This window comes from Rhinoraja longicauda, unplaced genomic scaffold (assembly GCF_053455715.1).
Source record: "Rhinoraja longicauda isolate Sanriku21f unplaced genomic scaffold, sRhiLon1.1 Scf000462, whole genome shotgun sequence".
NCBI lineage: Eukaryota > Metazoa > Chordata > Chondrichthyes > Rajiformes > Arhynchobatidae > Rhinoraja > Rhinoraja longicauda.
The window spans coordinates 54,443-80,139 of NW_027601679.1; the positions used below are offsets into that span (position 1 = coordinate 54,443).

General features: G+C 48.1%; 1 long non-coding RNA gene across 1 annotated transcript; it reads right to left on the minus strand.

The window, feature by feature from the left end:
* Positions 1 to 694: 694 nt before the first annotated feature.
* Positions 695 to 23,314, minus strand: LOC144591000 (uncharacterized). The gene is made up of 3 exons (XR_013546658.1): positions 23,193 to 23,314; positions 11,280 to 11,435; positions 695 to 1,134 (listed from the first exon to the last, which is right to left on the minus strand). It is a non-coding gene; the product is annotated as an uncharacterized LOC144591000 (long non-coding RNA).
* Between the last annotated feature and the right edge of the window lie 2,383 nt (positions 23,315 to 25,697).

Genomic DNA, 25,697 nt, shown 5'->3' on the forward strand with positions numbered 1-25,697 from the left:
TTGAGTATAGGAGCCGGGAGGTTCTGCTGCAGTTGTACAGGGCCTTGGTGAGACCGCACCTGGAGTATTGTGTACAGTTTTGGTCTCCTAATCTGAGGAAAGACATTCTTGCCTTAGAGGGAGTACAGAGAAGGTTCATCAGATTGATCCCTGGGATGGCAGGACATTCATATGAAGAAAGACTGGATAGACTGGGCTTGTACACGCTGGAATTTAGAAGACTGAGGGGGGATCTTATTGAAACATATAAAATTCTTAAGGGGTTGGAGAGGCTGGATGCGGGAAGATTGTTCCCGATGTTGGGGAAGTCCAGAACCAGGGGTCACAGCTTAAGGATAAGGAGGAAGTCTTTTAGGACCGAGATGAGAAAACATTTCTTCACACAGAGAGTGGTGAGTCTGCGGAATTCTCTGCCACAGAAGGTAGTTGAGGCCAGTTCATTGGCTATATTTAAGAGGGAGTTAGATGTGGCCCTTGTGGCTAAAGGGATCAGGGGGTTTGGAGAGAAGGCAGGTACAGGTTACTGAGCTGGATGATCAGCCATGATCATATTGAATGGCGGTGCAGGCTCGAATACTCATGGTACCCGGTCAATGAAGTCTTCAATCTACTAATGATCCAGGTGTAGACCGTGTCAATTTGCCTTTGACCGGCAGTTTCTTTGTTCCAGGATTTCAGCTCTAATCCCTGGCAGATTCAGCTTCCTCTTCAGTTCCACTGTTGTGTTTGATTTTACCTGTAGAACAGTCTTTTTAGATTCTTCTGTTAGAATAGATTTTTCACTTGGATTCCATTCGGAAAACAGTTTTTTACTTAGATGTAATGGCAGTTTCTATACCTTCTCAAAGTCCAACTTCGATAGACATTACTGCTCGACGATGGAATGGAGGTATAGCTTACACACACAGCACTCTGAGATGACAAAAACGAATCTTCCAAACACTGTTTCTTGATTAATTGATCGTTATTAAAGTAGCACAAAGCAAAAGAGTAATTCATAACTTTTCGTTCTTATCAACTGTTTCTTCTTCAAACAATACAGTCGAGATCGTGTAGTCGTCACCGTGTGGTCGTGGTCGTTGTTGTGGCTGGCGTGAGTGTGGTAAAAAACTGTATTCTCTCCATCCTCCGAGACTAAAATGACACTCCCCATTACGTATCAAATCACACACACAAACATGCAAAACAGACAGAAACTAGAAATATTAAACATAGCCATAATACAATGAGAGTAATTAATTTAAGCGTAAATGGCTCCTACAGATGCAGTTGAACAAAGTGGACTATGAAGGCATGAGAGAGGAGCTGGCCAAGGTTGACTGGAAAGGGATCCTAGCAGGAATGACGGTGGAACAGCAATGGCAGGAATTTCTAGGCATAATCCGGAAGACGCAGGATCATTTCATTCCAAAGCAGAAGAAAGATTCTAAGGGGAGTAGGAGACAACCATGGCTGACAAGGGAAGTTAGGGATGGAATAAAACTAAAAGAAAAGATGTATAACACAGCAAAGAGCAGCAGGAAGACAGAGAATTGGGAAACTTTCAAAGGACAACAGAAGGTAACAAAACGGGCAATACGGGCTGGAAAGATGAAGTACGAGGGGAAGCTGGCCAAGAATATAAAGAAGGACAGTAAAGCTTCTTCAGATTTGTTAAGAGACAAAGATTAGCAAAGACAAATGTGGGTTGCTAGAAGGCAGACACGGGTGAAATTATTGTAGATAACAAGGAAATGGCAGAAGAGTTGAACAAGTACTTTGGATCTGTCTTCACAAAGGAAGACACAAACAATCTCCCAGATGTACTAGAAGACAGAGGATCTAGGGGGTAGAGGAACTGAAAGAAATTAGAATTAGGTGAGAAATAGTATTGGGTAGACTGATGGGACTGAAGGTTAATAAATCCCCTGGGCCTGATGGTCTGCATCCCAGGGTACTCAGGGAGGTGGCTCTAGAAATAGTGGATGCATTGGTGATCATTTTCCAATGTTCAATAGATTCAGGATCAGTTCCCATGGATTAGAGGATAGCTAATGTTATCCAAGAAAAGAGTGAGAGAGAAAACGGGGAATTACAGACCAGTTAGTCTGACTTGGGTGGTGGGAAAGATGCTGGAGTCAATTATTAAAGAGGTAATAACGGTGCATTTGGATAGCAGTAAAAGGATAAGTCCAAGTCAGTATAGATTTATGAAAGGGAAATCATGCTTGACTAATCTTCTGGATTTTTTGAGGATGTGACAAGTAAAATGGATGAAGGGGAGCCATGGATGTAGTGTATCCAGACTTTCAGAAAATCTTTGACAAGGTCCCACACGTGAGATTGGTGAGCAAAGTTAGAGCACATGGTATTGGGGGTAGAGTGTTAACATGGATAAAGAATTGGTTGGCAGACAAGAAGCAAAGAGTAGGAGTAAACGGGTCCTTTTCAGAATGGCAGGCAGTGGCGAGTGGAGTGCCGCTAGGCTCGGTGTTAGGGCCGTAACTACTCACCATACACATTAATGATTTGGATCAAGGAATTAGAAGCAACACTAGCAAGTTTGCAGATGACGCAAAGCTGGGTGGCAGTGTGAACTGTGAAGAGGATGTTAGGAGGTTGCAGAGTGACCTGGACAGGTTGAGTGAGTGGGCAGATGCGTGGCAGATGCAGTATAATATAGATAAATGTGAGGTTATCCACTTTGGCAGCAAAAACAAGGAGGCAGATTATTATCTCAATGGTGTCAGGTTAGGTAAGGGGGAAGTGCAGCGAGATCTGGGTGTCCTTGTACACCAGTCATTGAAAGTTGGCGTGCAGGTACAGCAGGCATTGAAGAAAGCTAATGGTATGTTGGCCTTCATAACGAGAGGATTTCAGTATAGGAGTAAAGAGGTTCTTCTACAGTTGTTTAGACAATAGACAATAGACAATAGGTGCAGGAGTAGGCCATTCAGCCCTTCGAGCCAGCACCGCCATTCAATGCGATCATGGCTGATCACTCTCAATCAGTACCCCGTTCCTGCCTTCTCCCCATACCCCCTCACTCCGCTATCCTTAAGAGCTCTATCCAGCTCTCTCTTGAAAGCATCCAACGAACTGGCCTCCACTGCCTTCTGAGGCAGAGAATTCCACACCTTCACCACTCTCTGACTGAAAATGTTCTTCCTCATCTCCGTTCGCAATCAGCAGCAATCAGCAGCAAGTAGCAACAAACAGCAGCAAGTAGCCAGCAGCAAGTAGCAGCAATCAGCAGCAAGTAGCAGCAAGCAGTGTTGCTTGGGAAGTATTGTGTGGGGATTGTGTGGGGATAGTAAGGAGTAAGACCTGTGTGATCTCCCGGACAAATTTCGATCGCCTAGCTTGGGGTCGGAGAGGAATTTCCCGGATTTTTTTTCCCCAAATTGGCCTGGGTTTTTTATCCGGTTTTTCGCCTCTCCCAGGAGATTACTCAGTTCTTTTGGATGGGCGGTTGGAGCAGTTGGAGCAGCGGCCGGGCAGTAGGTTTAGTAACCGAGCACGGGGCTTTGTTTGGGGAGTATGAGTGCCAGGGCAGTTTATTGTTCTGGGTGTCGGATGTGGGGAATCTGGGAGTCTGATAGTCTTCCAGACATCCACATCTGCGCCAGGTGCGACGAGATGGGGCTCCTAAGGGACCGTATTAGGAACCTGGAGCGGCAGATTGATGACCTCCGTCTGATCAGGGAGAGTGAGGAGGTTATAGATAGGAGTTACAGAGAGGTGGTCACTCCTAGACCACGGGAGGTAGACAAGTGGGTCACTGTTAGGGGGGGCAAGGAGCAGAGGCAGGGACTAGGGAGTACCCCGGTGGCTGTACCCCTTGGAAATAAGTACTCCTGTTTAAGTACTGTTGGGTGGGACAGCCTACCTGGGGGCAGCGACGGTGCCCGGGCCTCTGGCAAGGAGTCCGGCCCTGTTGCTCAGAAGGGTAGGGAAAGGAAGAGAGCGATAGTAATAGGGGACTCTATATTGAGGGGGTCAGATAGGCATTTCTGTGGACGCAGTCGGGAGACCCGGATGGTGGTTTGCCTCCCTGGTGCCGGTGTCCGGGATGTGTCTGAGCGTGTCCAGGATATCCTGAAAGGGGAGGGAGAGGAGCCAGAGGTCGTGGTACATATAGGTACCAACAATATAGGTAGGATAAGGGAAGAGGTCCTGAAAGGAGAATTTAGGGGGCTAGGAAGAGAGTTAAAAAAAAGGACTTCCAAAGCAATAATCTCAGGCTTACTGCCTGTGCCACGCGATAGTGAGAATAGGAATGGAGTGAGGTGGAGGATAAATACGTGGCTGAGGAACTGGTGCAGGGAGCAGGGTTTCAAGTTTCTGGATCATTGAGACCTCTTCTGGGGAAGTATGACCTGTACAAAAAGGACGGGTTGCATCTGAACCTGAGGGGAACCAATATCCTGGCGGGGAGATTTGCTAAAATAATTGCGGAGACTTTAAACTAGTACGGTTGGGGGGAGGGACTCAAACACAGATAGCTAACAGGCAGTGTGTGAGGCAGGAGGCAGAAAAGGGAAACACTCAGACCCAATATGTAGGAGAGAAAGAAGGGAAAAGAAATAAACTGAGAATAAGAAATGATGGGTCCCTTAAATGTGTATATTTTAATGCTAGGAGCATTGTAAGAAAGGTGGATGAGCTTAGAGCCTGGATTGACATCTAGAAGTATGATGTTGTGGCGATCAGTGAAACATGGTTGCAGGAGGGTTGCGATTGGCAATTAAATATTCCAGGATTTCATTGTTTCAGATGTGATAGAATCGGAGGGGCAAGAGGTGGGGGTGTTGCATTGCTTGTCAGGGAGGATATCACAGCAGTGCTTTGGCAGGACAGACTAGAAGGCTCGATTAGGGAGGCTGTTTGGGTGGAACTCAGAAATGAGAAAGGTTTAGCAACACTTATAGGGGTGTATTATAGACCGCCAAATAGGGAACGAGAATTGGAAGAGCAAATATGTAAGGAGATAGCAGATATTAGTAGTAAGCACAGAGTAGTGATTGTGGGTGATTTCAATTTTCCGTATATAGACTGGGAATCACATTCTGTTAAAGGGCTGGATGGTTTGGAGTTTGTAAAATGTGTGCAGGATAGTTTTTTGCAGCAATACGTAGAGGTGCCTACCAGAGAAGGGGCAGTGTTGGACCTCCTGTTAGGAAATGAGATGGGTCAGGTGACAGAGGTATGTGTTGAGGAGCACTTTGGGTCTAGTGATCACAATGCCATTAGTTTCAATGTCATTATGGAGAAGGTCAAATCTGGACCAAGGGTTGAGATTTTGGATTGGAGAAAGGCTAATTTTGAGGAGATGAGAAAGGATTTTAAAGGAGTGAAATGGAAATTTTTGTTTTATGAAAAGGATATAATAGAGAAATGGAGGATATTTAAAGGTGAAATTTTGAAAGTACAGAGTCTTTATGTCCCTGTTCGGTGGAAAGGAAAGAATAATAATTTGAAAGAGCCGTGGTTTTCCAGGGAAATTGGACACTTGGTTCGGAAAAAGAGGGAGATATACAATAAATATAAGCGGCAGGGAGTAAATGAGGTTCTTGAGGAATATAAAGAATGTAAAAGGAATCTTAAGAAGGAAATTAGAAAAGCGAAAAAAAGATATGAGGCTGCTTTGGCAAGTAATGTAAAAGTAAACCCCAAGGGGTTCTACAGATATGTCAATAGCAAAAGGATAGTGAGGGATAAAATTGGTCCATTAGAGAGTCAGAGTGGACAGCTATGTGCTGAGCCGGAAGAAATGGGGGAGATATTAAACAATTTCTTTTCTTCGGTATTTACCGAGGAGAAGGATATTGAATTATGTGAGGTAAGCGAAACAAGTACAGTAGTGATGGAAATTAGGAGGATTAAAGAAGAGGAGGTACGGACACTTTTGAAAAATATAAAAGTGGTTAAGTCTCCAGGTCCTGATAGGATATTCCCTAGGACATTGAGGGAAATTAGTGCAGAAATAGCAGGGGCTATGACGGAAATATTTCAAACATCATTAGAAACTGGGATGGTGCCGGAAGATTGGCGCATTGCGCATGTTGTGCCTTTGTTTAAAAAAGGTTCTAAAAGTAAACCTAGCAATTATAGACCTATTAGTTTGACGTCTGTGGTGGGAAAATTAATGGAAAAGATACTTAGGGACAATATATATAATTATTTGGATAAACAAGGCCTGATTAGAAACAGTCAACATGGATTTGTGCCTGGAAGGTCATGTTTGACTAATCTTCTTGAATTTTTTGAAGAGGTCACCAGGGAAATTGATAAGGGCAAGGCTGTGGATGTTGTCTATATGGACTTCAGTAAGGCATTTGACAAGGTTCCACATGGAAGGTTGATTAAGAAGGTTAAATCGTTGGGTATTAATAGTGAGGTTGCAAGATGGATTCAACAATGGCTGAATGGGAGATACCAGAGGGTAACGGTTGACAATTGTATGTCAGGTTGGAGGCCAGTGTCTAGTGGAGTACCCCAAGGATCTGTGTTGGGTCCACTGTTGTTTGTCATTTACATTAATGATCTGGATGATGGTGTGGCAAATTGGATTAATAAATATGCAGATGATACTAAGATAGGTGGTGTAGTTGATAGTGAGGTAGATTTTCAAAGTCTACAGAGAGACTTGGGCCTTTTGGAAGGGTGGGCTGAAAGATGGCAGATGGAGTTTAATGCTGATAAGTGTGAGGTGCTGCATTTTGGTAGGACAAATCAAAATAGGACGTACAGGGTAAATGGTAGGGAATTGAGGAATGCAGTGGAACAGAGGGATCTGGGAATAACTGTGCATTGTTCCCTGAAGGTGGAATCTCATGTGGATAGGGTGGTGAAGAAGGCGTTTGGTATGCTTGCCTTTATAAATCAGAGCATCGAGTGTAGAAGTTGGGATGTAATGTTAAAATTGTACAGGGCATTGGTGAGGCTGAATCTGGAGTATGGTGTGCAGTTCTGATCGCCAAATTATAGGAAGGATGTCGACAAAATGGAGAAGGTACAGAGGAGATTTACTAGAATGTTGCCTGGGTTTCAGCACTTAGGCTACAGAGAAAGGTTGAACAGGTTGGGTCTTTATTCTTTGGAGCGTAGAAGGTTGAGGGGGGACTTGATAGAGGTTTTAAAAATTTTGAGAGGGACGGACAGAGTTGACGTGGGTAGGCTTTTCCCTTTGAGAGTGGGGAAGATTCCAACAAGGGGACATAGCTTCAGAATTGAGGGACAAATTCTGTAGCTGTAGTTGTTATATGGTGTTATATGGTTATATAAATGGCCTACCCCTTATTCTTAAACTGTGGCCCCTTGTTCTGGACTCCCCCAACATTGGGAACATGTTTCCTGCCTCTAATGTGTCCAATCCCCTAATTATCTTATATGTTTCAATAAGATTCCCCCCTCATCCTTCTAAATTCCAGTGTATACAAGCCCAATCGCTCCAGCCTTTCAACATACGACAGTCCCGCCATTCCGGGAATTAACCTAGTGAACCTACGCTGCACGCCCTCCATAGCAAGAATATCCTTCCTCAAATTTGGAGACCAAAACTGCACACAGTACTCCAGGTGCGGTCTCACCAGGGCCCGGTACAACTGTAGAAGGACCTCTTTGCTCCTATACTCAACTCCTCTTGTTATGAAGGCCAACATTCCATTGGCTTTCTTCACTGCCTGCTGTACCTGCATGCTTCCTTTCATTGACTGATGCACTAGGACACCCAGATCTCGTTGAACTCCCCCTCCTCCTAACTTGACACCATTCAGATAATAATCTGCCTTTCTATTCTTACTTCCAAAGAATAACCTCACACTTATCTACATTAAACTGCATCTGCCATGTATCCGCCCACTCACACAACCTGTCCAAGTCACCCTGCAGCCTTATTGCATCTTCCTCACAATTCACACTACCCCCCAGCTTAGTATCATCTGAAAATTTGCTAATGGTACTTTTAATCCCTTCGTCTCAGTCATTAATGTATATCGTAAATAGCTGGGGTCCCAGCACCGAACCTTGCGGTACCCCACTGGTCACTGCCTGCCATTCCGAAAGGGACCCATTTATCCCCTCTTTGCTTTCTGTCTGTCAACCAATTTTCTATCCATGTCAGTACCCTACCCCCAATACCATGTGCCCTAATTTTGCTCACTAATCTCCTATGTGGGACCTTGTCGAAGGCTTTCTGAAAGTCGAGGTACACCACATCCACTGACTCACCCCTGTCAATTTTCCTAGTTACATCCTCAAAAAATTCCAGTAGATTAGTCAAGCATGATTTCCCCTTCGTAAATCCATGCTGACTCGGAATGATCCTGTTACTGCTATCCAAATGCTCAGCAATTTCGTCTTTTATAATTGACTCCAGCATCTTCCCCACCACTGATGTCAGACTAACTGGTCTATAATTACCCGTTTTCTCTCTCCCTCCTTTCTTAAAAAGTGGGATAACATTTGCTATCCTCCAATCCACAGGAACTGATCCTGAATCTATAGAACATTGAAAAATGATCTCCAATGCTTCCACTATTTATAGAGCGAACTCCTTAAGTACCCTGGGATGCAGACCATCAGGCCCTGGGGATTTATCAGCCTTCAGTCCCATCAGTCTACCAAAACCATTTCCTGCCTAATGTGGATTTCCTTCAGTTTGCTCCATCACCCTAGGTTCTCCGGCCCCTAGAACTTTTGGGAGATTGTGTGTATCTTCCTCAGTGAAGACAGATCCAAAGTAACGGTTTAACTCGTCTGCCATTTCTTTGTTCCCCACAATAAATTCCCCTGCTTCTGTCTTCAAGGGACCCACATTTGCCTTGACTATTTTTTTCCTCTTCACGTACCTAAAAAAACTTTTGCTATCCTCCTTTATATTATTGGCTAGTTTACCCTCGTACCTCATCTTTTCTCCACGTATTGCCTTTTTAGTTAACTTTTGTTGCTCTTTAAAAGAGTCCCAATCCTCTGTCTTCCCACTCTTCTTTGCTATGTTATACTTCCTCTCCTTAATTTTTATGCTGTCCCTGACTTCCCTTGTCAGCCACAGGTGTCTCTTACTCCCCTTAGAGTCTTTCCACCTCTTTGGAATAAATTGATCCTGCAACCTCTGCATTATTCCCAGGAATACCTGCCATTGCTGTTCTACCGTCTTCCTTGCTAGGGCCTCCTTCCAGTCAATTTTGGCCAGCTCCTGCCTCATGCCTCTGTAATCCCCTTTGCTATACTGTAATACCGACACTTCTGATTTTCCCTTCTGCCTTTCCATTTGCAGAGTAAAACTTATCATGTTGTGATCACTGCCTCCTAATGGCTCCTTTACCTCTAGTCCCCTTATCAGATCAGGATCATTACACAACACTAAATCCAGAATTGCCTTCTCCCTGGTAGGCTCCAGTACAAGCTGTTCTAAGAATCCATCTCGAAGGCACTCTACAAACTCTCTTCCCTGGGGTCCATTTCCAACCTGATTTTCCCAGTCTACCTGCATGTTGAAATCTCCCATAACCACCGTAGCATTACATTTTTGACACGCCAATTTTATCTCCTGATTCAACTTGCACCCTATGTCGAGGCTACTGTTTGGGGGCCTATAGATAACTCCCATTAGGGTCTTTTTACCCTTACAATTCCTCATTTCTATCCATACTGATTCAACATCTCCTGATTCTATGTCACCCCTTGCAAGGGAATGAATATCATTCCTTACCATCAGAGCAACCCCACCCCCTCTGCCCACCTGTCTGTCTTTTCTATACGTTGTGTACCCCTGAATATTCAGTTCCCAGCCCTGGTCCTCTTGTAGCCATGTCTCAGTGATCCCTACAACACCATACTGGCCCATGACTAACTGAGCCTCAAGCTCATCCACTTTATTTTTTATACTACGCGCATTTAAGTACAACACTTTAACTTCTGTATTTACCTCCCCTCTCACATCGGTCACAAATGGCCCTGCCCTTAATTTCTTTTCCCCTCTAGAACTTCTGTTCCCATTCTTCCGAGAGTCTTTTGCAATATCTCCTGTATTCCCTTTTACCTCATCTTCATATTCACAATTTGTTAACCCCTCCCCCCCACTACTTAGTTTAAAGCCACAGGTGTCGCACTAGCAAACCTGCCTGCCAGAATGTTTGTCCCCCTGCTGTTAAGATGTAACCCGTCCCTTTTGTACAAGTCACCCCTAGCCCAGAAGAGATCCCAGTGGTCCAGAAATCTAAATCCGTGCTCTCTGCACCAGCCCCTCAGCCATAAATTCATACCCTCTATCTCTCTGTTCCTGTCCTCATCAGCACGAGGGCCTTCCATCGCCCGCGGGGCCTTCCATCGCCCGGCGCGGTTCGGTCACTGGACTTAACATCGCCGGCGCAGCTCGGCCGCGGGACTTGGCAGTGCCCGGTGCGGCTCGGCCGCGGGGCCTTCCATCGCCCGGTACGGCCGCGGGGCCTTCCATCGCCTGGCGCGGCTCGGCCGTGGGACGGTTCAGCACTCGGTGCGGCTCGACCGCGGGACGGTTCAGCGCTCGGTGCGGCTCGGCCGCGGGGCCTTCCGTCGCACGGCGCGGCTCAGCCGCTGGACTTGGCATCGCCGGCGCGGCTCGGCCGCGGGCCTTAGCAGCGCCCGGTGCGGCTCGGCCGCGGGACCTAACATCGCCCGGCACGGCTCAGCCGCGGGGCCTTCCATCGCCAGGCGCGGCTCGGCCGCGGGGCCTTCCATCGCCCGGTATGGCTCGGCCGCGGGACGTTTCAGTGCCCGGTGCAGCTCGGCCGCGGGTTGGTCGCCTCGGTAGGGGTCGTGCTGTCTGTCCATGAGATCCCCTCTCATCTTTCTAAATTCCAGTAAAAACCACCTGAGAAGCTCTAGCTGCACCATCTCCTCAGCCATGCATTCACTTGTCCTAACTTCCCCTTGCTACCTTCACCAGCATGTGGCATTGGGAGTAATGCGGAGATTACTCTCTCTGTGGGAGTGCTCAGGGAGGGGTAGCAACTCTGATGGGGGTCATGTCGTGGTGCTTTGAGGGTAGTTTGTCCACCTTTGGCCCCCATCTGGCACCCAGCTCACACCTGTGGCTCCAAGAAGCTGTTAGCATGCAGCAGTGACCACACCCTGGAAAACTGCTTCAGCTGACGTGCTAAACCACGCGAGGGTAACTGACGGGTCTCAGACCCTCAGTGAGTTCATGGACTTGCTCCCCTCACCCTCACCCTTCCCTCACCCTCACTCTCCCCTCACCTTCCCACCCTCACCCTCGCCTTCCCCTCACCCCCCAACCTCCCCCTGATCTCACTCACGGAACAGGAGGCAGCGCGTTGTGTTTGTCAGCCATGGGATGGACGTCTCCAGCAGCAGAGAGCCCGACACCAGTAGGTTCATTGATCAAGATGCAATGTTCACACTTGCCTTCTGTTTACAGTTTAAAGAGCGTTGCGCGGTTTCATTCAATGGAGCTGGGAAATAAATGATATTTTAAATAGTTCAATAGTGCTTTATTTGTCACCTATACAACTGCGTAATGAAATTCATTTTGTTTCTGTTACACATGTGGTCATCTTGCGACCTCCTTGTACTGGAGCAGTTCCCCCAAACCAACGTCCCTCCCCTCTCTTCCCTCCCCCTCTCCTCTCCTCCCCCTCCCCACCCCTCCACCCTACCCCTCTCCACCCACTACTCCCCTTCCCCCCCTCCCCCGCTCTCTCCTCTCCTCCCCTCTCCTCGCCATCCAGATGGCCCGGGGACACGTCCTGCAACTGACCTTGATGGCGCTGGAGGCATTACCCCGGTTCACCCTCCTACCAGCCCTCAATCTCCAGCTCTCTCCCGGTTACTCCGTCTACCGAGCCTTGGTGTGAGGTTCCACCGACCGTCAGACCCGGGCGGGTTCCCGGTGCCACCGGAGACGGTGGTGGGAGAGCCGGGCCTGCTTGCCGGGAACGCCCCGGCCCGCCGCTTATTTAATTTGGCCGCAGCTAAGAAATGTATTGTATTTCATACAAACTGTAAAATAATAAATATTGCTTGGTATTAATTCACACGTTCATAATTAGCTTGATTAGAGTCGTACAACATGCCGCTTCTGCTTGGTCTAACTTGGCCGATGCGCTCTCCCGGTTGCCAAACATTTTAATTCCCATTCCCACTCTGACCCATTTGTGTCCTGGGCCTCTCCACTGTCACAGTGAGGCCACACGCAAACCTAGGGGGATAGCACCTCATATTGGCAGCTTGCCACCCAGCTGTATGAATATTCATCTCTCCGTTTTCAAGTAACTCCTGCATTATTTCCACCCCCCCCCCGCACTCCTCCCCCCCTGTCTTACTTCCCCCCCCCCGCCGCCGTACTTCCCCTCCCCCCCCCGTACTCCCCCTCCCCCCCGTACTTCCCCTCCCCCCCCCGTACTCCCCCTCCCCGCCGTACTTCCCCTTCCCCCCGTACACCCCCTCCCCCCCCGTACACCCCCTCCCCCCCCGTACACCCCCTCCCCCTCCATCCCCGCCGTACTTCCCCTCCCCTCCCGTACTCCCCCTCCCCCCCCGTACACCCTCTCCCCCACCCTGGTCATCCTACCAGTTCCACTGTTTGCTTCCATGTAACCCTGTCGTTAGTCCGTCTTCTCCAGCCAGCAATGGGCCATTATGGACTCCACCCTCCCTGAGCTCATCTGTTGCGGCCCTGTTTAGTTCTGGCCTTCTCTATCTTGTAGTCTGGAGAAGGATTCTGACCCGAAATGTCACCTATTCCTTTTCTCCAGAGATGCTGCCTGACCCAAAGAGTTATTCCAGCATTATGTGTCTATCTTTGATACAAACCAACATCTGCAGTTCCTTCCTTCACACATCTGCAATGCTGGTTAGCATTGTGAATTATCTCCACCTTCGTATATGAGATTATTGCAAAAGTATCTAGAAATGTGGTTACAATTGTATAGAACGGTTATGGTCACCTTGTTTAAGAAAGGAGATTGGAGTTTTGGAAGTGGTTTAAATCAAATTACAAAGTTAATTCCTAGAATAAGATACTTGTATCACAAAAGGAATCAGATTGTTCTATGGAATAATCTGTACTGTTCTATGAAAGGTTAAAGAAGTTTGATCTCCTTCTATATATCCACCACCTTCTGAGTGACAAGGTAGCCCCACAATATCCTATTAAACCTTGCCCCTCTAACCATGAACTGATATCCTGTAGATCTTGATTCCCCTCCGCTGGGTAAAAGACTACATTCACCCTATCTATTCCCCTCATGATTTTGACACGTCTATAATATGACGATCCAATTACGAGGATGTTGTCAGGACTTGGGTGTGTGAGCGATGGGGAGAGGTTATGAGGGAGCTCCCAGTGAGCACTGCACAGCCGTGCTGGAGCCGACCCGGCCACTGGCGTGGAGCCGATCAAGACAGGACTCGGCCGGTGGACACCGCGAACAAGGACGAGCCCGGCGGCCGAGCGAGGAAGGATATCTGTGAGAGTGGAGGGGTGTCGGAGAGCCGTCGCCTGCTTGAGTGCCTGCGGTCGGTCGGTCGAGGATGGGCCGCGTCAGCCCCGGCAGTCGGTGAATGCCGGAGGTCAGTCAAAGACCCGCCGCCGAGAACAGAGCAGGACCCGGCATTGGAGGGGGTATTGCCTGTAACAAAGAGGGTCCCAGCATTAGGGAGGGACTGCCTGTAACAGAGGGTCCCAGCATTAGGGGGGAGCTGCCTGTAACAGAGGGTCCCAGCATTAGGGGGTATTGCCTGTAACAAAGAGGGTCCCAGCATTAGGGGGGAGCTGACTGTAACAGAGGGTCCCAGCATTAGGGGGGAGCTGCCCGTAACAGAGGGTCCCAGCATTAGGGAGGGACTGCCTGTAACAGAGGGTCCCAGCATTAGGGGGGAGCTGCCTGTACAAAGAGGGTCCCGGCATTAGGAGGGAGCTGCCTGTAAAAAGGGGGGGGATCACTGATTATAAACAGATGAATGAGTTTCCATGCTGTGTGACTCTGTACGACCTCAGCCTCCTGCAACCCAAGGAATAAAGTCCTAGCCTGTCCAACCTACTCCTGTAAATCTGGCGCTCGTGTCCCAGAGTGTCACAGCAGGGAAACTGACCATTCGGCCCAACATGGCCACAAATTGACTCCTCAGATTCCCGTTAAATCTTTTCCACTTCACCTTAAACCTATGTCCTCTAGTCCTCGATTCACCTATTCTGGACAAGAGTGTGCATCTACTCGATCTAACCCTTTCATGATTTTATACACCTCTATAAGATCATCCCAAATTCCTGTGCTCCAAGGAAGAGTCCCAGCCTACTCAACCTCTCCCTTTAGCTCAGACCCTCGAGTCCTGGCATCATCCTCATAAATGCTCTGTACATTTTCCAGCTTGACATCTTTCCTATAACGTGACCAGAACTGAACACAATACGCTAAATGTGGCCTCACCAACGTCTTATATAAGCTGCTAAGGAAGATGAGAGTGGAGAAGGGTCTCGACCCGAAACGTCACCCATTCCTTCTCTCCCGAGATGCTGCCTGACCTGCTGAGTTACTCCAGCATTTTGTGAATAAATCGAGAGTGGCAATAAAGTGGGCTTTATCTGGTTGGCTGCCAGTGACTAGTGGAGTTCCGCAGGGGTCGGTGATGGGGCCGCTACTCTTCACGTTGTATATAAATGATTTAGACGAGGGGATTGAAGGCTTTGTGGCCAATTTTGTGGATGATACGAAAATAGGAGGGGCAGGTAGTGTAGAGAAAGCAGGGACTCTGCAGAAGGACTTGGACAGGTTGGGAGAGTGGGCAGAGAAGTGGCAGATGGAATATAGTGCAGAAAAGTGTGGAGATATGCATTTTGGTAGAAGGAATAAAGGCGTAGACTATTTTCAAAATGGGGAGCGAATCCAGAAATCGGAGGTGCAAAGGGACTTGGGAGCTGGTGCAGGATTCCCCAAAAGTTAATCTGCAAATCAAATCGGAAGAACTTTTTCAGTCAGAGAGTGGTGAAGGTGTGGAATTCTCTGCCTCAGAAGGCAGTGGAGGCCAGTTCGTTGGATGCTTTCAAGAGAGAGCTGGATTGAGCTCTTAAGGATAGCGGAGTGAGGGGGTATGGGAAGAAGGCAGGAACGGGGTACTGATTGAGAGTGATCAGCCATGATCGCATTGAATGGCGGTGCTGGCTCGAAGGGCTGATTGGCCTACTCCTGCACCTATTGTCTATTGTCTAAAGAAAGCAAACGCAATATTAGAATTTATTTCGAGACGGGTAAAATACAAAAACAGGGATGTGATGCTGAGGCTGTATAAGGCTCTGGTCAGGCAGCATTTGGAATATTATGAGCAATTTTGGACACCATATCTGAGGAAGGTTGTGCTGGCTCTGGAGAGGGTCCAGAGGAGGTTTACAAGAATGATCCCAGGAATGAGAGGATGAACATATGATAGTGTTTGACGACACTGGGCCTGTACTCACTGGAGTTTAGAAAATGAGAGGGGACCTTATTGAAACATCCAGAATAGTGAAAGGCCTGGATCGAGTGGATGTGGAGAGAATGTTTCCACTAGTGGAAAGGTCTAGGACTAGAGGTCATAGCCTCAGAATTAAAGGACATTATTTTAGGAAGGAGATAGAAGGAATTTCTTTAGTCAGAGGGTGGTGAAATTCTTTGTCACAGAAGGCTATGGAGGCCAAGTCAGTGGATATTTTTACGGTAGAGATGGATAGATTATTGATTAGTACGAGTGTCAGAGGTGATGGGGAGAAGGCCAGTCAGAAAAGGTCGGGAACAGAGCAAGGAAGACCGTTGGCTGAGAGCAAAGTAAGTGTTAATTGCTGTGTGTAAAGGCAGTTTAAAACGAGCGCCAAGAGGCCGTTTGTAGTCAGACAGAGAAGCGCATAACTCCAAGCTTGTCAGGAAGGCAGTATAGAAGTGAGTACCTGGATTGGTTGATTAATTAAAGTAGAGGTTTGGTAAATTGGCCAATTAAGTAATTTAGTGACTGATATAAGCAAGACTTGCACAAGGGGTGCAGCCTAGTCGAGGGAAGTGCCCTGTGAGAAAAGTGCGAGTCCTCGGCGAGGAGGCTGAGGTGAGGAGGCTACGCTTGTTTTTGCGCCTGAATTGTTTTTGACTTCAATGAAGTAAAGGCGGACAAGTTGGTGCAGTGTGTTTCCTGCAGGATGTGGGAAGGTAGGGACACCGCTGGAGCTCTGGGAGCTACACCTGCAAGAACTGTGTCCTGGTGTAGCTCCTGAATTGACGTGTGGTGGAGTTGGAAAGGCAGCTGGATGACCTCAGGGCCATCCGGGAATGCGAGAGTTTCCTGGACAGGATCTACTGTGAGGCTGTCACGCCAAGGGTCCAGGTCGAGTGAAGGTGGGAGACTGTTTCAGGGGGGAGCGAACGTAGACTACAGGAGACCCCGGGGGCTGTGCCTATTGCAAACAGGTACACCCTCTTGGGAACTGTTGGGGCAGAAGACGCTTCCAGTCCAAGCGGCGGACGTGTTGGCAGATCTAACCCAGGCAAGGAAACTCGACCGGGGAGACCGAAGTCAGGAAGAGCCATAGTAGTGGGAGACTCCATTGTCCGAGGTACAGACAGTAGATTCTGTGGCGGCAGGCGGGACTCGAGGATGGTCTGTTGCCTCTCTGGTGCCAGGGTTCAAGACATCACGGGGCGGCTTCAGAACATCCTAGCGAGGGAAGGCGATCAACCGGAAGTAGTTGTGCATGTGGGCACGAACGACGTAGGGAGGAAGAGGAAGGAGATACTGCGAAGTGAGTTTAGAGAATTAGGAAGAAGTCTGAGAAGTAGGACGTCGAAGGTGGTTGTCTCTGGACTGCTACCTGTACCTTGTGCTGGAGAGGGCAGGAATAGAGAGATGTAATGCTACGGTGGTTATGGGAGATTTCAACATGCAGGTAGACTGGGAAAATCAGGTTGGTAATGGACCCCAGGAAAGAGAGTTTGTGGAGTGTCTCCGAGATGGATTCTTAGAACAGCTTGTACTGGAGTCTACTAGGGAGAAGGCAATTCTGGATTTAGTGTTATGTAATGAATCTGATCTGATGTGGGGACTCGAGGTAAAAGAGCCATTAGGAGGCAGTGATCACAATATGATAAGTTTTACTCTACAAATTGAGAGGGAGAAGGGAAAATCGGAAGTGTCAGTATTACAGTATAGCAAAGGGGATTACAGAGGCAGGAGCTGACCAGAATTGACTGGAAGGAGGCCCTCGCAGGGAAAACGTTGGAACAGCAATGGCTGGTATTCCAGGGAATAATGCAGAAGTTGCAGGATCAATTTATCCCAAAGAGGAGGAAAGATTCCAAGGGGAGTAAGATGCACCCGTGGCTGACAAGGGAAGTCAAGGACAGCATAAAAATAAAAGAGCAGAAGTACAACAAAGCAAAGAAGAGTGGGAAGCCAGAGGATTGGGACTCTTTTAAAGAGCGATCCGATCCTCTCCCAGATGTCCTGACCCACTAGCGACACAGCTGCACCAGTGTCCACCTGGAACTGTAGATCAACGTTCGAGACCTGCAGCGAAATCCTCGGCTTGTCGGTGATCGTGGACACACCGAACACTTCAATGGAAATGGTCTCCGCGATTTGGTCGAATGTGTTTTGTGCTTTCTTGCCCTTTCTCCCCTTTCCTACGGATTGACACACTGCCTGGAGATGACCTTTTCGGTTACAGGCGTAACAAACGGACTGGATATACGGGCACTCACGGTGATGATGAGCAGTCGAGCCGCACCGGTAGCAGGGATTCCATCCTTCCTCCACAGGGGGGCGGCTCTTCTGAAACTGTCTCTTCTCCGGATTTGCTCTGGGTCGATCAAATGGTTTCTGGCGTTGCGGACAAGTCTGACAAACTGTATGCACGCGTTGCAGAGAAGTCTGACGACCTGTATGCACCTCTTGAGGGAGCTTCGAAGTTGTATCGCCGGCCATTTTGTGCAGTTCTTTACTTAGCACCTCGGCCATCTTAGCACACTGCAGCACATTCTTCAATAAGGCGTCCGATTCCCTGAGAATCGCCTGCTGGATGAATGCGTGCCTGCAGCCCATTACCAGTCTATCCCGCAACGCATTGTCTTGGCACTTTTCGCAGCATTGAGCTTTAAAATCACATGCCTTTGCCTTGGTGCGAAGTTCGGCAAGAAATTCGGTGATAGATTGCCCTTCCTGTTGCACCGTCCGGTAGAAATCGAGGCGAGCTGCGAGGAAATTTCGACTTTCTTCGTAATACAGCTGCAAAGCCGTTGTAAGTTCAGCATATGAAACTTCAGTTACTTCTTCTGTAAGTAAATTTTGAAGTAGTTCAAACGTTTCTGGAAACAGAACACAAGAGAGCCTTCTTTCTCAGGTCAGATATAATTGCCATACTTTCAAAATAAAACTCAGCGTGCATTAAATACGACGACTACCTTTCACACTCGGGATCGAAACGATCGAATTGCCGAGACATGTTTTTTTTTAAATCAAAAAATAGGCTCTTTTCTGGGTCTTTGTACACAATCCTCACTCCTGCCACCACTTTCGTGTTCTTGTTCTATGTCTGTATGAAACTTGAGCGTCTTCAAGGTACAACAGAAGTCTTTATTACAGTAACTCAATGCTGGCAGCAAGACAACTAAAATGGCTGCAACCACACAGTTTGACTGCACACTCCACACTGTGTACAGCCAAGATAACTATGTACAAAACATCTCCCTTTGTCCTGTGCAGCGCCACCTGCTGCACAGGAGGAGCAACGGGTCCTCCCACCTCACACAGTCCATCAAACATCACAATTGGTATATTAGACACAGATGGAAACAGGTACAATATATGGCAGACGTTTTTTGGAAATGGTGGACACAAGAATATTTGCCTCTAATTCAAGAATGTCAACGATGGTTGAGAGTAAGAAGAACTTTTATTCCAGGTGATATTGTTTTGGTGGTTGATTCTACTGCACCACCAGGTTCTTGGTTGATGGGCAGGATACTGGAGCTCATGCCAGACCTTAAAGGTTTTGTGCGTACTGTACGACTTCAGACTAAGGACAACATCTTGGTAAGAACGATAACCAAGATATGTCTGCTTCTAGAAGGTGAAGGAGCAGATGGAAGAAGTTTGAATGCCAACATATAATGCATATTACTTTTACATAGAAGTATAGAAACATAGAAAATAAGTGCAGGAGGAGGCCATTCGGCCCTTTGAGCCAGCACCGCCAATCATTGTGATCATGGCTGATCATCCACAATCAGTAACCTGAGCCCAACTTCTCCCCATATCCCTTGATTCCACTAGCCCCCAGAGTTCTATCTAACTCTCTCTTAAATTCATCCAGTGATTTGGCCTCCACTGCCCTCTGTGGCAGAAAATTCCACAGATTCAAAACTCTGTTGTTTTTGATATATGTTAAGCTTTTATAGCTGCTTTTAATATCTGTTGGTAATTGCTTCGTTATATACGTAGAACAATTAGGAGCCGATGTGTAGGAGCCATTTACGCTTAAATTAGTTACTGTCATTATATTATGGCTATGTTTAATATTTCTACTTTCTGTCTTTTTTGGCATGTTTGTGGGTGTGATTTGATGCGTAATGGGGAATGTCTACATCTGAGGAGGCTAGCATAGAGCTTCGTCAGTTTAGTCACGGAAGATGAAGAGAATACAGTTTTTTACCACAATAGACAATAGGTGCAGAAGGAGGCCATTCGGACCTTCAAGCCAGCACCGCCATTCAATGTGATCATGGCTGATCATCCACAATCAGTACCCCATTCCTGCCTCTCCCCATACCCCCTGACTCCGCTATCATTAAAAGACTATCACAATCACGACCACGACCACACAATGACGACTACACGATCTCAAGAAGAAACAGTTAATAAGAACGAAAAGTTATGAATTACTCTCGATTTGTGCTACTTTAATAAAGATCAATTAATCAAGAAACAGCGTTTGGAAGATTCATTTTTGTTATCTCAGAGTGCGGTGTCCACCACATCCATGAGCAGTAATGGCTATCGAAGTTGGACTTTGAGAAGGTATAGAAACTGCCATTACACACACAGTGGGTGTACGGACAAGCTTCCAGAGGAGGTCATTGAGGCAGGTACTAGAATGACACATACGGCATTCCCAGGAAAGGTTTAGAGGGAGATGGGCCAAACGCAGGCAGCTGGGGTAGTTCTGATGGGGCATGTCTAAGGAGTTGGGCTGAAGGGCCTGTTTCTCTGCTGTGACTGTGATTCTACCTGGGTTTGCATCATCTCCGTCACAATGTCCCTTTAACAATTGATAGCTTATCTCAGTTTTAGCCAATGAAGGGTTGCATCAGAGGTATGCTAGCAATGCTGGTTACCAGTGAGACCAGAGTGTTGTGGACATTTCTCCCAGTGCTGACAGTCAGAGTCTGATCTCATCTCACACTGGGACCATGGAGCTGTCTCAGCTGCTCTCCTCCCTCCTCTCCCTCGCCTCCCACCCCCTCTGGCCCCTCGTCTGCCTTCTCCTCTTCCTGGTGCTCAGGTCCCAGAGGAGAGGGCGTTGGCGGAGAGCAGATTGTCCCGTGGATCTGAGCGGCAAGTCAGCCATCGTCACAGGAGCCAACGCAGGTAGGGGGAGCGAGGAGAAGGTGGGGGTACAAGGCTGGGCTCAAACACACACCCTGGTACTGTGTGCATTGATCACAGAGGTGGCCCATCAGCAGCTCTGTAGGACGTTGGCACGACAGCGTTAGTGGTGCAGCGTGCAGCTCTGGTTGCCCCTGTGCAGGGAGGCTGGCAGTAAGTTGGAAAGGGTGCAGGAGAGATTCACCACGATGTGATTAGGGTCGGCACAGTAACGCAGCAGTAGAGCTGCTGCCATACAGCGCCAGAGACCCCGCTGCAATCCTGACCACGGATGCTGTCTGTACAGAGTTTGCACATATTACCTGTGATCATGTGGGTTTCCTCCCACACTCCAATGATATGCATGTTTGTAGGTTAATTAGCTTCGGTAAAACTGCAGTATTGTCCCTAGTGTGTAGGATAGTGCTAGTTTACGGGATGATCGCTGGCCAGCACGGACTCGGTGGGCCGAAGTGCCTGTTTCTGAATGTCTAAAGTGTGTGTAGTCACCTGGGCTTGCAGGCTTGCGTTACAATATGGAGTGCAAGCTGGAGTTCTCTGCTGAGCGACGTGGGCCAAACGCGGGCAGGTGGGACTAGTGTAGATGGGGCATGTTGGTCGGTGTGGGCAGGTGGGACTAGTGTAGATGGGGCATGTTGGTCGGTGTGGGCAGGTGGGACTAGTGTAGATGGGGCATGTTGGTCGGTGTGGGCAGGTGGGACAAGTGTAGATAGGGCATGTTGGTTTGGGTGGGTGGGACTAGTGTAGATGAGACATGTTGGTCGGTGTGGGTGGGTGGGACTAGTGTAGATGGGGCGTGTTGGTCAGTGTGGGCAGGTGGGACTATAGCTGGGACATGTTGGCCGGTGTGGGCAGGTGGGACTCGAGTAGATGGGGCATGTTGGCCGGTGTGGGCGAGTTGGGCCTGTTTTCATGCTGTAAGACTATGACTCTCCACTGAGGACGCACAGAGTTCCTCCAGCACATTGTGATTTGCTCATGTTTCCAGCATCTGCAGTTCCTTCTGTCTCCATATTTGAATCAGATCCGACTTAGAATGTGGGAATGTTTTGTGAATTTGGGTTCTTTGTGAAGCTTGGCAGCTTTGCACTTACATCAGAGAGAGAACAGAAAATGAATTCACCACAACTGATGAACCAGGTGAGAGAGCGAGAGTGAGATGGAGGGAGTGAGAGGAGGAAGAGAGGGGAGTGGGAGAGAGATGGAGGGAGAGAAAGGGGAGTGGGAGATAAAGGGAGAGAGAGGGGAGATGGAGAGAGAACAGGAGCGGGGGGAGAGAGAGAGAATGCTGCTGGCTAATTAAGTACGAAAGAGTATTGGTATTGGTTTATTTTTGTCACATGTATCAAGATAACAGCAAAAGGATTTGCTTGTGTGCTGTCCAGTTAAGACATGTTCTCCACAAATATAATTAGGTCATAAGCAGGTTGTGCAAATGGAGAAATACCAGAATGCAGAATATGGTCAGAATGACACTGCACAGAACCAGGCCCTTCCACCCAGCTCTTCCATGCTGACCCACATGGCCCATCCTTGCGTCTTCCATTTGTCTGTGTTTGGACCATTGCCCTGTAAACATCCCACACCCACATACCCGTCTTAGTGTCATTTAAATGTTGTTATAGTCCCTGCCTCAACTACCTCTGGCAACTCGTTCCATACACCCACCACCCTCTGTGCGCAAAAGCTACCTCTCAGTTTCCATCAAATCTATCCCCTCTGAAACCTATGTCCTTTGATTCTTGATTCCCCTACTCTGGGTAAAAGGCCATCTATTCCTCTCATGATTTTTTGCACCTCTGCAAGATCACAAGATCAACCCTCATCCTCCTGCGCTCCAAGGTTTTATCTGTAAAGTCTAGAGAATAGCATTGCAGCATGCCCACCCTCTCCCTGGAGCTCAGGCCCTCGGGGGGGATTTGAGAGCAGGAACCCCTTGGTTTGGGAGCCTCTGATGCTGTCCCTTTAAGAGTCAACTCATCCTGGATTATAGCCAACTCTGGCTGCTGACAGTCAGAGTCTGATCTCGTCCCACACTGGAACCATGGAGCTGTCTCAGCTGCTCTCCCCACTCCTCTCCCTCGCCTCCCACCCCCTCTGGCCCCTCGTCTGCCTGCTCCTCTTCCTGGTGCTCAGGTCCCAGAGGAGAGGGCGTTGGCGGCCAGCAGATTGTCCCGTGGATCTGAGTGGCAAAACGGCCATCGTCACAGGAGCAAACACAGGTAGGGGCGGCGGGGAGAAGGTGGGAGTACAAGGCTGGGCTCAAACATACACCCTGGCACTGTGTGCATTGATCACAGGGGTGGCCCATCAGCAGCTCTGTGTTTGGGGTGCAGCGTGCAGTTCTGGTCGCCCCTGTACAGGCATTAGGTTGGAAAGGGTGCAGGAGAGATTCACCACAATGTCGGCACAGTAACGTGGTGGTAGAGCTGCTGCCTTACAGCGCCAGAGACCCTGATGTCAAGTTACAAAATTGTCCCTGGTGTGTAGGATAGTGCTAGTGTATTGAGTGATTGCTGGTCATCATGGGCTCAGTGGGCCGAAGGGCCTGTTTCCAGGCTGAATGTGTAAAGTATGTGTAACGTTACCTGGGCTTGCAGGCTTGTGTTAGAATGTGGAGTGCAGGATGAGTTCTCAGCTCCGGAGCGTAACAGTCCAGGGACAAAGTCCAATGTCCGCAATGGGGAAGAGGTGACCCAGCCAGTACACAGCTGCTTTAAATGTCCACCTGTCATCTGTCCCCTCCACTCACTCTCTCACTCGAGAGGACATCTCTAGACCTCCCCGCCTATGTCCCCTCAAAATCTGGAGTGGTGCACAAAGTGCTGGAGGAATTGGTGAACGAGTGACACCATCAAAGTGCTGTTCCCTGGGTTTGTGGGCTTGAGCTGCAGGGAGAGGTTGCATAGGCTGGCACTTTGTTCTTTGGAGCAGGGGAGGCTGAGGGGTGACATTGAGGTGTACAAGATCATGAGGGACATGGATAAAGTGAACACTCACAGTCTCTTCCCCAGGGTAGAGGATTCTAATACTAGAGGGCACAGGCTTAACGTGAGAGGGAAGAAATTTAAAAGGGAACTCAGGGATAACCTTTTCACTCAGGGGGTGGTCCGTGTAGATCCATGTCTGGTTTTACTGTTGTGCATCCGGTCCAGAATCCAAGCCGGGTTTTGTACTGCGTTATCCTGGTGTTAGTTAAGAGGGGAGTTGAGTATAGGAGCAAAGAGGTCCTTCTGCAGTTGTACAGGGCCCTAGTGAGACCGCACCTGGAGTACTGTGTGTAGTTTTGGTCTCCAAATTTGAGGAAGGATAGTCTTGCTATTGAGGGCGTGCAGCGTAGGTTTACTAGGTTAATTTCCGGAATGGTGGGACTGTCATATGTTGAAAGACTGGAGCCACTAGGCTTGTACACACTGGAATTTAGAAGGATGAGAAGGGATCTTATCGAAACGTATATGATTATTAAGGGGTTGGACACGTTAGAGGCAGGAAACATGTTCCCAATGTTGGGGGAGTCCAGAACAAGGGGGCCACAGTTTAAAAATAAGGGGTAGGCCATTTAGAACAGAGATGAGGAAAAACTTTTTCAGTCAGAGAGTTGTGAATCTGTGGAATTCTCTGCCTCAGAAGGCAGTGGAGGCCAATTTTCTGAATGCATTCAAAAGAGAGCTAGAGCTCTTAAGGATAGTGGAGTCAGGGGGTATGGGGAGAAGGCAGGAATGGGGTACTGATTGAGAATGATCAGCCATGATCACATTGAATGGCGGTGCTGGCTCGAAGGGCCAAATGGCCTCCTCCTGCACCTATTGTCTATTGTCTATTGAGTCTATCCTGAGGGCTGGAGGTAACGGTAGCCAGCATCTGTACTGCCAATGATCTGCTAATAAAGGACTTGTATACGCCGGAGTGCCTCTGAATGAACCCACTCACAAACATGGTGTCAGAAGTGGCCGTAATTTAGCTTTTTGAGTCACCACCATTTGTTTACTCAAGACTTTTGACGTCTCAAACCATGGCTGAATCTTTTCGGAAGCACGATCCACTTGTCTTCGATGGCAACATCGGTGAATGTTGGCACACCTTCGAGGAGGATTACGATGTATTCATGGCTGCTGCACACCACAACAAGACTCCCCACGTACAAGCATCCATTCTCTTCAATCTAGCAGGTTTGGAAGCAATCCGTCAGGCGAGACTGTTTGTTTATGCTGAGGCTGTGCTGGATGCGGCTGGTGCAATTACCACACCTGCCCAGACGATTCATGACCCTGTGTGCCTTAAGAATAAATTTCGACAGCTGTGTGATCCACAGACTAACCTTATCATGGAACGGCACAAATTCTTTGCATGTGCCCAGAAACCGGGTGAGCTGGCTGAAGCCTATATAAACTCTTTGAAACACGCCAGGTCGAGTTGCAGATTTGGTGACCTCTGTGATGAACTCACTAGACAGGCTGGTGTGTGGTATCACTAATGACAAATTGAGAAGGGACCTTCTGCGTGATTGCGATCTGACTCTAGCTAAAGCGATCAGCACATGTCGGATTTATGAATTGACAGATGTCCACGCAAAAACTTTGAGTGCCGTGTCTCGGCCTGTTTACTGCATTGACTCGACAGGACCATATATCAGAAAGTAACGTCGACCGTTCAAAGTGACACAACCCAGCCTAGCTGGGTCTGGCATAAGTTTTGTTAGTGATTGCACTAATTGTGGTTACTCTCATATAGCCAAACAGGAGAACTGCCCAGCTTTTGGACAGATTTGTCATGGGTGCAAACGGAGAAATCATTTCTGGAAATGCTGCAGAAGTTCCAATACGATTGAGACAAAACAAGTTGTACATTCGATACACCCAGAGCCTTCACACGACTTATCTGATAGTGATACTGTAAACTCCAGAGAGTATGCCTTCAGTGGATGGAGTTCGCCTCAATACACACTCTGTCCAGGGCCAGTTAATTAAACACAAAGATTCCAAGGTCACATTAAAGATAAACAACGTGCCAGTTGTTGTGAAGATAGACACAGGTGCGTTGTGCAATGTCAGATCTCTTGCCGAGTTTTCAAGGCTTCGCAGAGCTGATGAATT